The following is a 13,187-nucleotide window of genomic DNA, read 5'->3' on the forward strand; positions in this document are numbered from 1 at the left end:
GAGTTGCTATCTTTAGCGCAACCAAGTTGGTTGTATCATAGTTACAGAGACGAACTGCAGTAATATTTTTCTTGCTTGTCGCGTTATGTGCCTCAGACTATATAAATTGCAAAAGCTGCTAGAATCGCGCTCGGTAATTTTTTGTTTAGCCCTTTAAAAGCATTCTATTGATGATTTTGGTGGGCATGCACATCTTAGAAAATTCTTTGAATGTTGGTCGAATAATTTTGTGTTTTTGACTCTTTTCGTGATTTCCTTCAAAATCAACAAAAAATTGTTGCGGGTAGCTGTTCATTTAAACATGGCAATATATGCATCAGCAAGTATTAGATACACCATTTCAATCTGCTGCTTGCAGTTTACTTACGACGCTTTCAATATTCTTTTAGCAACTGATGGCTTTCATTAACGTGTAATTGATTTTAGTGCTCAGAAAATGTTTGCCACATTCTGCACAGTCAATGATACCTGTTGTTGTCAAAGAGCCAGAGGAGTGCAGAGTAGGCCTCTTCAATAAACTCAAGAGGAGAGCCATTGGTACTTCAGTATCTGATATTGGCTTAGAAGTGAACTACTTATATATGACAAGTTGGTTGCTACACATAACGGTAATTTTCCTTGTACTATTCTATTTTGGTTGTTTGTATATGTCAGCTGACAGAAGTTATTGTCTAGTGGTTGTTGATTTTGCTGCCGTAACTTTAAGCTATGTGTAGTGATGCGTTAATTAATCTGATGTGATATCACTCAAGTGTTTGTGATGATGCCAGTTTAGTAGCTAGTCTATATAAATGAGAAACGTCATCCTTTGGTGCTGTTCAATACACATGCTGGACAAACTGTATACAACAATTTGATAGTCTGCTCTAAAAACTTTTACACAGGTCTCTGTATGGAGTGTTGGAGTAAACAAAAAAAGCAGACACCCAAGTTAGCTGAAATTGAGGATATTTTATGTACTGCCTTCAACCAGTGCTTTAGTAGAGCGTGTTTTAGTCATAGGGGGCATCATCATGCGCCCTCCTGAATCGAAAATGAACCCCAGAAACTTAAACAAATTTTCTATTTTTGTAAAGGTAACTGCCAAATGCACTGAAAAAAATTCTTATGATATATGACTACATAAAACTGAAACAGTGTATATTTTAATTGAAATAATATTTTTATTAAGCTTGTTTTGCATTGGAGTTACCCTACAACATTTGTGTGGGTTAGCAACTTCTAATCAGAGAATAGGCTGAACAGGCTGGTTAATGGGCAGGTGGCGAATTAATAGAAAATGATTTTGTTCTAAAGCACTGAATTGACTTTAATCAATACATTAAAGTTAGGATAGCTAAAAAACTAAAAATTGAATTGTAGTGTTTTGTTTATTGAGGTGAAATGAATTGATTCTTACCTGATCTATAATCCAAAAGTATTTGATGAAAATGGGATTGAATCAAATTATATTTAAAGCCTTTAAAACACCTCTGCATGTAGATCAAACCGATTAAACATGTAAATTTGACATTTTAGTGAAACTTAAAAATTTCCAAAAGAGTACATTAAACTGCCAAAGAGTTTTCAAGTAATTAAGAATGTATAAAACGACAGCTATTGAGCAAAGACTAACTCAACAGAAAAACATGAAGTCAGCATTTCCTTAATGTGAAATATAAAACAGGGCTTGCCGAAAGCTTTAAAATTACTATTTTGTACTCTTTAAGAAAACCAACCCACAAAGGAATCATTGAGATCAAGAAACAAAAAGGAACCTCACAACAAGTCAAATACCCTTCTAGAGCATTTTAGGAAGTGTGCATAGAATCAAACTAAAGTGTCTACTTAAAATCGTTTAAAGACAAAATAATGTCAGAGACAAATATTTAAAGATTGCTCATAAATGAAAATCAAAAATGTATTAAAAAGTTATACTAAAAGTCAGTTTGAAATGAAGTAAATACGCAATGATTAAAAACTTGTGAAAATTGCGTACAAACCTATAGAGGAGCTATAGAGAAATTTGTAAAAGTATTTCATGTGTACCAGATAAAGTATTTGCCATCGTTTTTTCGCAATTCGAATGCATCATGTTAACCAAAAGCACAACCGACAAGCTTTGTAATCATGGCAAAAGCTAACATCCAGGCAGTCGATCCACTTGGAACAATTGACTCACCACCTTTTTTGTACCCTAAGTTATGTCTTCACAAGCATAACTTTCAGCTATGGCAAAGGTTTGGCCTTTTATGGTTATCTGTTCTTTAGCAGCAATATCAGTGGTGAGCTGCTCCGTGGCATAGTCAAAATCTGCACTAACAGTGTCAAGTGAAAGAGTGAGTGAAGAGTTGTCAATGAGCAAAATGTCAACCACCAGGTTTTTATTGGCTGGTTCGTCAAATGCCAATCAATCGAGTGGTGTGCTGATAGCTGGAGCCAATCAAAGAATAATGCAGCCAGTTCGTTAGCCAAGCAGCTGTCATCACAATCTGCTGATCTGTTATTACGAATTACTCTACGTAGAGCAATGCTGATCAGGAAGAAAGCTATGTCCTTCACACATCCTTGAAATCTTTTTGTGCATGTTTTAGCAACCTCCCAGGCCTGATTCACCATTGTACTAAACTAATTTACTATGGCACCTTTGATTGTCCAGAATATGTCAAGGAGATCTAGGCATTTAAGTTTGCAGACAGATAGGTCAGACCCGAGATAAGCGTAGCAGTTTTTATGACTATTCATAGCTTCTTGTTTGAGGGTCAAACAGTTTGGTTTAGGATTGGCAGGAAGGTATTCTTCCAGAGACTTTTGTAGACAGACCTTAACAACGACAACCCAATTATTTCTTTCAGAGGAAAAAATCTTCAATTTTTTTCCACACTTTTCACAATAAACCTTCCCATAATTCCGAGTATAGTTCTTTGAGTTGTAACAGTTAGAGTACTGAGTATTTAGACATTCTGAGTACCAGTCACAATCTCCTATTAACTTCATACATTGACAGTCAACACACTCTATAGGGTCGTAGCAGGCAGATATGCACTCTAATCCGGTATTCTCACACCGGCATAAGGTCTTCATCCAAGGCGTGGTTATTAGGCAAACAAGCACAATGACTAAAAGAAAAATTGTCTACTGAATACGCTGGGCAGATAACTTCTCTCTCATTAGTTGTGTCAAAAGATTTTTTGCATGTTTCGGTATCACAGGGACATATATTAGTAGCGAGTGAAATGTGAGTTAGCAGGAAGAGTATGAGTAAGGACTGCATGATTTCTTGCTTGAAGCTTGCTGTGTATTCTAAAATATTTGCATAAAACATAATATATATAAAGTAACATAGAGATTAGTCTCATTTTAGAAATTCAGTTTCTTCTTAGTTTGATATTAGCGAGAAAGCTATTAGAAACTATGAATGTGTTAATACGATTAAAATGTTAGATAATATACTTAAGATATAGCATATTATTTATATGCTATATCTTAAGTAAATTGCTATACCATGGAAAAATATTTCCCAATTTGTAAGTGTAGTTTATTTGTATAGAATAGTTGTTATAACATGTAACGCGGAAACAATTTGGTTTATAAGAAGAACCTGTCTGCAAATTAACCAATTACCAGCCCAATTGCAGTACCATTTACTTTGAAAAAAGTAAAGAGAGACTCGGATAACGTTTATGAAGTCCAGCATTAGTTGAATGATTCAGCCTGACCTAAATATTGTTCAAAAAGCGACTGTGAAAATATGAATTTAGACAAATGAGCAAGATATCTTACCTTCACCGCAGCAAAGGCTGATAAAATAACTGGCAGTTTGCTTATGCGTCAATGCGATTTACTGATTAACAACGAAATATGAGCAACTTTACAATGTGCAAGCTAATGCATTCTACAAACAAATTCGATACCAATTTATGTACATAAATCTCAAAGCCTTTCATCATCTGTTTGCTATTTTTTTAAGGAATTGCAAACAGATGATGAAAGGCTTTTGTCTGCTTCTCCTGCTATAGCTATGCAAATGTTGGAATTAAAGCTCGCTGCTTGCTAAATTTGAATTCACCGTGATAGCAACCGCAGGCTGGTAGTCCAATTGTTTAACACCGAGTCTACAAAAGCTCTTGCAATCCATACCTTCTATTATATACTGCATATACCTTTTTCAATTGCCCATGCTAAATTACATGTTAATTAAAACTTAATGAACATTATTAGGTCTATGTAATGCTTTTTTGTCTTCACCGTAATAGCGCTAATTTGTTTTCCGCAACACGATAACACTAATAATTTCTCGTGAAATTAAACATTGACAATTATATGTCAGTTCTGCATCATTTGTTAAGGTAAAAAAAGGTTCGCAATCAGATAAGTGATCAAATTTCAGTTACAAGTTTACTAAATTGCATGCTAAAACTTTCTTCAAGTAAGTGTTTAGCAAGTAAAGTTCGCATAAGTTAAACTCAGCGTTTATGTTACATGTGAAGCGCCCAGCATTTGTAATCTTTAGTTACACAGCCCATGAATACCTGTTATTGTGAAACAAAGGAACTCATCATGTTAATCAACTTCTATATTAGTATTTATGTATCCTGTCGTAAGAGTATTATACACTTCTTACGGAACTACTCATCCCCTTTTATTTAACCATTTTTGGTATGATTAGGAAACAGCTTTCTGGACTCTTGGTAGCCTGACACGCCGGTTTGTTATTCCAACTTCCTAGCACCTGCTATTTTACTGCTTAGCATAATTGTTATCTGCTTCTTTGTACTTACTCGCTTACTTCCTAGGAAGCTTTGCAGCGCCCAATCGTCTGTGATCTATGGATGTGATGATTGCCTGACTGATTAGGCAAACATATATAAGCCTGCATAGATCAGAAACAATTCGAATTCCATATTTTACTCACGCTCTACGTATCACTCTGATCTTGTATCACTCTTTATATTTTTAGACTTGCGCAATTAGTATCAGCCATTGACTTGATTAGCCTTCATATATTTTATGTTTTTGCAATTGAAAGTTTGAATTTTTAATAAATATCTGTTTTTAAGTTTTCAGCTGAAACAAACCAGTCTAATTCTTGACATTAAATCTACACCTGAAATACAGTCCTCTAAATTCGCAAACCATACACCAACTACTTGAACCACCAATCCAGCACTTATAGTTAATAATCCTTTTAAACAGAGGGTCATTACATACACGTTGGTCTGGAAGATACAAACTCTGCACGTAGTACATTGTAATGTTACATTTTTTTGCAGATCATACCCACCAAATGCACTAAAGTTATTGTAAGTAACTGCCATGGTTTGAAACAATAGATAACTGACAAGTCGAAAGAAATGATTAACTGTGGGATCATAAAATACCACAACTGCTACAAAAAATTGCAGCAAGTTCTGGGATACATCAACAAGCAAACATGGAAATCTAGGGCAAATGCTACTCTGCTAGAAATATCCAGCATAGGAGTTGTCCTACCTCACAGCTTATGCAATGTTAATACAGAAGACAATCATTAGATTGGGAGTTGTCTGACCATTATAATGAAGAACTTAAGAGTAGGAAACAGCGTAAAGTTCCAACTAAGTCAAAGATTACCTGGCTACAGCAAATACCAACATATATTAAACAAAACCAACAACTCTACCGAGTGTCAGGCACAAGCAGAGGTATATCACCAATATTACATTAGCCAGCAAGGTTTATGACTTGTTGAAGCATGGCAGCAGTCAGCATGCATCAGATCGGCAACCAGTCATCAGTGAGACAAATATTTATGACACTTCATTTAGTATATTTACATATAGCTTATCACATCATTTTATTTTAGACAATGTTGTATTGTATTGCAGTAGAAAAATATAACATAATCATTAATAAATTCAGATATTGTATTTTATGCGAAAATATTGGCAAAATGGCTGTGAAAAGAATCACATAAAATGATAGTATTTTTTTTGTTTCATATAAGTTACAAAAAAAGTAGCAACTTAAGATGAGGATTACTGCAAAATCAATTCCATAATGATACTACTAATAGTTTTGAGTAATCGGCCAGATTTGTACAATTTGTTACTAGACTTGGAGTATTTTTTGCTTTTCGACATGGAATTCCAACATCAGTAAGATATGTTAGCTCTCCACCGTTATAACCTGAAATATATATTATGCAAAGAATGATGCGAAAACCACCAGTAAAACACAATCAACCAATGAAACTTGGCAATGACTCAAGGACAGGTATAAAAAAGGAGCAAAATCAGCGAAAAAGCAGGGAGGCAGGCGCAGAGGTGAGGCGCAAAGAAAGAGGAGTCAAGACAGGGAACGAAATTAAGAGAGAACTAAAAGAAGCTCAAGATTGCTACGGAGCCGGCAGCAAACAGATTACAGAGGGTATACTCATCTAGAAAGAAAGACACAGCAAACACGATTCACCCAAGTAAGTTGCAAGTCAAGAAGCCATAAAGCCCTGAGAGAAGGGAGTTTCTTCAGACCCCTTCTAATAAAAATAGTTATCACTACACACCTAGTCAACACATACTCATTGAACCTAGAAAGGCCAAAACAAAGGCGGCCAAGTATACAAGCATATTGTTTTTTGATTGATCTATTGATTATTTACAGAATCATTGTTTTTTTAACCTCTGGAAAAAAATAGAGTTCACAGACACTTGGAAACAAACCACTGGCATGTCATTGTTGATTATAAAATAACTCTCTGCAGACAGTTGTAAGCCTCACAATCTTAATACTACTTGTGGTGAATATTGATACTTGGGCTCATTATTATCAATAGTGTGATACTGTCAAAACAAATTCTAAGGAAAATTATAGTTGTGCCCATCTCCATTGATTAAGTTGCTGTTTCAATTTTGCTTTATAGCATGTCTGATTTTTATTGGGCAGAAGTGCTATTTTTTTTCGGTCCACATTTGTCTTGGGAGAAATTGAACTCAGGTTCCAGAGGCTAACCATTACACGTAGAACTATAGAACCATTGCAAAATTTCATTCAAAGAAAACCCAAAAACAGTACATTTATATTAATATTACAATTACATAAAAAATTATAAATAAAAAAATTTTCTCTTGACATAACCATTGTTACTAAGGTTAATATATTTTTTGTCACTGTTTTTAATGATGATGGTTTTGATGATTTTTAACCAGCAGTGATTGTATTACATAATTACTATAAGTTTGTATACCCCTCTATATGTCTATGCAATATTTTCGCCTTGTGATGCTAACACTGAAACAAACTAAAACCATTTAATCATATACTAAATAATTTTTCATTGTAATCACAGCAAAACTGACTAACTTTGGCTATTACTCGTTAATTACTTCACATTTACATTTAAGCTCCTTCACAGTTTATTTTTCTTTCTAAGTTTTTATTTTAATATTTTTAAAGTTGCAGTTTTTTGAAAAAGTTTTTAAATCTTTACAGTTGTTTTCTACTTTTCCTTAATTCAATTGAACTGCACAGAAAATAGTTTTCTCATAATACGAAGTTTTAAAATTAGAATGGTAAAGGTTTCATATGTTAAATAAAAATACACTTTTGGTCTAAAGACTTTTTTATTACACAATGCCAAGCAATGCTTGGCATTCAGCTAGTATATTTATAAGTCAGAGATAAGCTTGTGTTAGTATAATTATGTAAGTTAAACTACAAATGAATGTGATGATACCTGCTTACAATATAATATATTTTTGAGAAATCATAGAGTGCATGATAATGGAATGGAAATACACAGGTTTTAAGAGTTTTCCACACATTTTCAAACATCATCAGCATCAAATAGCTAAAGATCTATATTAATTAAGCCCAGACTGTCGTTATTGTGTGTGTGTTTGCGTGTGTTTGCGCCTGTGCCTGTGTGCGAGTGTGCGAGTGTGCAGGTGTGTGGTAATCTGTGTCAACGCTATACATTTCTGCCTTTTTTGCCCAATTTCACAAAGTTCCAAAACAAAGTCTCAAATTTCATCAAAATCTTGAAAACTAGCCTCTAACATGCCTACTTGTGGGCTATCTTATTAAAAATAAAACAAAAGAAAGGCCAAGCTTTTTTGGCCAAGTAGATAATAATAAAAAAGGTACTTTTTCACGAAATTTCAAAAGACAACAAATGCAAAATTTAGTACTAAGGCTCCTTGCCATACGATTTTGATTCGTTTCAGCGTTGGCGTCATGAGGCAAAATTGTGGTATAGAGTGATATGAAAACCATTAGTAATTATCTATTGCAAACACCTCTGGTAAAAATCGTCAAAATTATATATACATACTGTACATATTGAAATTTAGTAACAAAACTATATTTAACCTTAGTAACTATAATAGTTACCTACAATAACTTCAGTGTATTTAGTGGTTAGGATCTGCAATAAAATGTAACACTATAATGTACTACATGCAGTACGTACCATAGAGAGTTCTTACTTTTGAGGCCTATGTATAACATAAACGTTGAATTTAACTTAAAAGTTGACTTGCAACAAAATTCACATTACAGTTATTTGGTATCAAAAGGTTCACCATGTCTTACTGTGCTGTGTTGTAGATGCAAAATGTGTAGAATTGTGATTACAAGTTCATTAAAGCTCAAAAACGAAGCGTTAATCACAGTCATCACGATAAGAAACAAAGAACTCTGCTACTCAAGATAAAAAACAGAATCAGTGTACATGGCAAGTGGCACAGTTAGTAGGGGTGACAGCTGAAGTCCAATAGGTCTTAGGAAAAATCATCCCTTACCATTAACTTTTTTACCAGCTCTAGACAAGAACATCCCTTATATAGCACCTACCACCTCTATAATGAGCACAAAGGATAATTCTATACCATCCTGAACAATACTTAGTCAAACAGGGTCATAATGTGGGTAGCTCAAGCGAGAAAAGGCATTGATTAATAAATTACTGGTTCAAAACTGTTAAAATGAACTTATTCTAGAGTGGTAACATGAACCTCCTTGAGTGCTATTTTAAGAATGAACAACAGAAGTTGGGCTAAATGCGGCGGATACAATAGCTTTATATCCCCCTTTCGGTTTTTTATCTTTTATTTTGAGTTATTACTTTATGCGTAGTATAACCATTTCTCAAACTACTTATATTTATAATAACTTTGAAAGATCGTTTGTACTAGTTTTTTAGATCTTTTAGAGCAGAAGCTGATGAGAGGAAACAACATTATAACTGTCAGTTTCAAAGATATATCCTCTAATCAGGCTGTACTCTAGAAGAGCTAAAAGCTAAGTACAAACCTTTCCTCAAATATAGTTCATTTAGTGTTTTGCTGGGGTCTGCCTTTATAATGAACTGGCACATTGTCTTCAGGCCAGCTGGTCAGCTCTAAAAAGGTTAAACTATAATAAATGAAATGATGAAGACTGTCACCTATCGCTAATCAAAAAATCTATGTTCCTAATTTGCAATACTTACGATAATGTTCATCTTTGCATTAGAAAAGTCAATATGTCAATGCGGGAATGCACAGCATATCTCCATAGTCATTGGCGGCATAGAATATTCTTATATCCTTGTTATTTTGTAAAAAAGAATGAGTCATACTTCCAGTTTAGCAGAAGTACTCAGAACTAAACTATGGCTACACAAATAGTAAAGCCACAAGCTTCAAAGTTTTATGACGAATTAGCATAATGTTCATTAAGTTGCACGTTAGACTAGAGGTGAGGCTAAGAAAATCGATCACCCAAGTTTACCTTTTAGCTAGACCCCTCCCCATTTTCTGACGTTGAGGTCACAGATTATTATCATCTTGGAGTTTTGCGAAGAGCATCCTGAAGTACCAAACTAGTATAGAACTTTTTCTAAACCTTTTAATTTTATAGTAGGAGTTGTTTGCTCAAGCTACATCTCTTGCAGCAAAAGTGGATAAGTCTTCCTTGTATGTACATGTAAATGCTCCGATGGCAAACTTTTGCCCAGATCCAGTGAAAATTGTACTTTGCAGCTTTGCAATTACTTATAAAATTTTTGCAACGATCTGACGAGTTTTACATTTATCAACATGCTTATAGCCAATATAGAGTGTTTACTAAGAGTTGCTCTAAAATGGCAACTGGTACAGCACTGTGTGCTAGCATGGCTCATATACAGTTGCTGGTAACGTTCTGTAATGAGCAACGTTTTTTATGCAAACAAAGACAGCTGCTATCATAATATTAATTACAGTATTCAGGAATGTAATATTGTGAATCAAACTGGTTTTTAGCAAAATGTCACTGATATACAAAAATCAACTCTGGTTTTATGTCGATGATCAACTGGGGACACAAATGATGAATATTTTCTTATGACACAAAAAGGTAAGATTAAGGAGACCCAGGTTATAGCGTTTCCCACAGTTCTTTATTGCATAGCAATATAGCGACAATGAAATTATAGCTTTAATCTTTGAGTTCCTTGTAACAGGTTAGTAACAACAGATGTGAGAAATAGTTCAACTTATCAAAGAAAAAATCTTGCAGCACAAAATGGCTCAAGTGACATACGATAGTCAAACTTTCACATTGTTACACATGAAGTGCTTAGTCACTCATGTGATATATCAATCTAACAAAGTAGTTATGTCTGCCTGATATCTAAAGGATGAGTGATGCAATCACTTACCAAATTTTAGTAGACAGGAATGTAAACGTTGATATTTTGATACCTAAAGGCGTATCAGGTGTCAGTCAAAAGAAAATGGTATTTAATGTTTGTTGTACTAATTAGCTTAAGATGTAACTGTTACAACTTGAAAACAAACAAAAACAGTTTTAAAAAGGTCTTTCGCAAAGTAAAACCACACGGGCTGACACGAGTTTGGTGCGTGGGGGCAAGGATTTTACTGCGGTATAGCTAGCAACAGCACAGAAAAGGTTAAAAATTAAACTATTTCATGGAAATATGGTTTATTTAGAAATGTTTTTGTTCAAAACAATGAGTCTTAAAAATGAATTTACGCGAATTTTTAATAGGTTTTAGCAAAAGGCATCAATACTCGTCTATCAATGTTGGTTGTTTTTTTATCGTCAAGGTAATCTGACTGCAAGGGTGTTTCAAAATTAAAAATCTAAAAAAATTGATTAAGGCTCAAACTCTCAGAACATAAATGCATGTAAAATGACGTATCTAGTTATTATATTTGTGATAGTCGATATTGGCTATTACGCTCAAGATGCAGCGTTTTGTGCCTCAAATCTGCTATTTTGTGGTCAACTGTTTATATATTCTATGCAATCATTTTTGCATTTTAACTTAGCTTATATGTTGTGAATTAGTTCATTATATTGTAATTTTGAAACAATTTAGCAATCAAATTAGCTCAAATGTTAAACGCTATTGCAACTGATTAAAAAAGTTTATATTTTCAAAAAATATTTTTCCTAAATTTTTGTTAAGTTTCTCTTTAATTAGCACTAGGTGAATACTTGGCATTGCTCAGGTAATGAAAGTCTTTGCGCAGAAAATGTGTTTTTATTTAACGTATGCAACATTGCGTATACATACCATTCTAACTTTCTAACTTCATATTATAAGAAAAGTGTTTTGTGCAGCTCAAAAAAATGAAAAGAAAAAATAAACAATGAGTTAGTGAAAGTGTGTATAAAAATGTTACTGTTGCAGCAGAAGCTTGTTGTATTCAGAGTGTTGATTAACAATAATTGCTACCTCTTGATACTGGTACAAATGTAAAGATGAGATATCGGTTTTTCTGTCTGATACTTTGTCTGGCTAAGCGGGGAGAGAATGTAGAGAAAATTCCTAAATCAGATAATACAATTGTCCACGTGAAAAGGATTCAGCTTTTTCAGATTTATTGAATCAAGAAATATAAGCGTAACAGCACATTAGACTCTGAAATAGCACATTTGAAGTTTACAATTTCCAAAAGAGTAGATAATAATAAAAAAGGTAGTTTTAAACAAAATTTCAGAAAACAACTCATGCAAAATTTAGTACTATTGCCCTTTGCCATACGATTTTAATTCATTTCAGCGTTGGCGTCACGAGGCAAAAATGTAGTATAGAGTGGTATGCAAAGCATTAGTGATTATCTATTGCAAACACCCTTGGTAGAAATCATCAAAATTATAAATACATACTGTAAATTTTAAAAATTAGTAACAAAACATTATTTAATGTTAGTAACTATAGCTACCTACAGTAACTTTAGTGTATTTAGTGGTTAGGATCTGCAATAAAGTGTAACACTACAATGTACTACATGCAGTACGTACTGAAGGGAGTTTTCACTTTTAAGAGCTATCTACAAAATAAACGTTGAATTTAACTTAAAGGTTGACTTGCAACAAAATTCACATTAGAGTTATTTGGTATCAAAAGGTTTACCTTGTCTTACGGTGCTGTGTTGTAGATGCAAAATGTGTGGAAATGTGATTACAAGCTCTTAAAAGCTCAGAAACAAAGTGTTAATTGCAGCCATCACAATAAGAAAAAAAAGAACTCATAAGAAAAAACTCCATGTTTTCTAAATTCTTCACAGTAGACCTTCTATTAGTTTATAGCATAGTTGTCTGAGCTGTAACAGTTAAGGTACTGAATAATTAGACATTCTGAGTACCAGTCACAATCTCCTATTGGCCTCATACATTGACAGTCCACATACTCTAAAGGGTTGTAGCAGGCAGATACCCATTCTGATCCTGTATTCTCACACCGGCATAGGGTTTCATCCAGGGCATTATCACAAAGCAAACTCACACAAAAACTAAAAAAAAAGTCATCTACTGATTATTTTGGGCAGATAACCTCTCTCTCATTAGACAGAAAGTGAGCTTTGCCATCAGAGTTGTTGCATCTTCTGGTATCACAGGTACATACAGCAGAAGCAAGTGAGATGCGGGCTAGCAAGAAGCGTATGAGTAAGGAAAGCATGATTTTGTCCCAAACATTTACCGTATTATCTAAAATATAAACATGAAAAAAAAACAAATTAAATTTAAGCAGGACCTGAAGATTACGTTTATTATAGTCTTTTTTGTTACAATATTTTATAACTAAACTTTTTGGTTAAAAATTAAATTGATTTTAATTAACTGTATAAAGATATTAAAATATCATTTATTTGAAAAAAAGTTGACTACCACCTTATTGCTGTATTATTTATTTTGTAACTGAAAATTGTATGTGTTTTAGTAGGCTTGCAAGTTTTGAT

The sequence above is a fragment of the Watersipora subatra genome, chromosome 8 (assembly GCF_963576615.1).
Source record: "Watersipora subatra chromosome 8, tzWatSuba1.1, whole genome shotgun sequence".
Taxonomy (NCBI): domain Eukaryota; kingdom Metazoa; phylum Bryozoa; class Gymnolaemata; order Cheilostomatida; family Watersiporidae; genus Watersipora; species Watersipora subatra.